This window comes from Penaeus monodon, chromosome 15, assembly GCF_015228065.2.
Source record: "Penaeus monodon isolate SGIC_2016 chromosome 15, NSTDA_Pmon_1, whole genome shotgun sequence".
NCBI classification, from domain to species: domain Eukaryota; kingdom Metazoa; phylum Arthropoda; class Malacostraca; order Decapoda; family Penaeidae; genus Penaeus; species Penaeus monodon.
The window spans coordinates 8,243,855-8,244,126 of NC_051400.1; positions in this window are offsets into that span (position 1 = coordinate 8,243,855).

Below are 272 nucleotides of genomic sequence, written 5' to 3' on the forward strand. Positions count from 1 at the left end.
CCCCTCGAACAGAACGATTGCTAGCATTACGGTGACGCTCAAATTTAGGTATTGACCCATACAAACTTTTTGTGTCTTAAAGTTTGTACTTTAAACACATTTCTGTATGAGCAGATTTCTTGGTTTGAGTTAATTAATGAATTGAACACTTATTTTCAATATTGATTTTCAAATTGTAATTGACCGTGCTATTTGTGTATGTGTCTGTTTATTGTCTTTCCATGTATTTGTTTTGTACTTATGTTTCTAGCTACATTATTGTTAGGCTATAG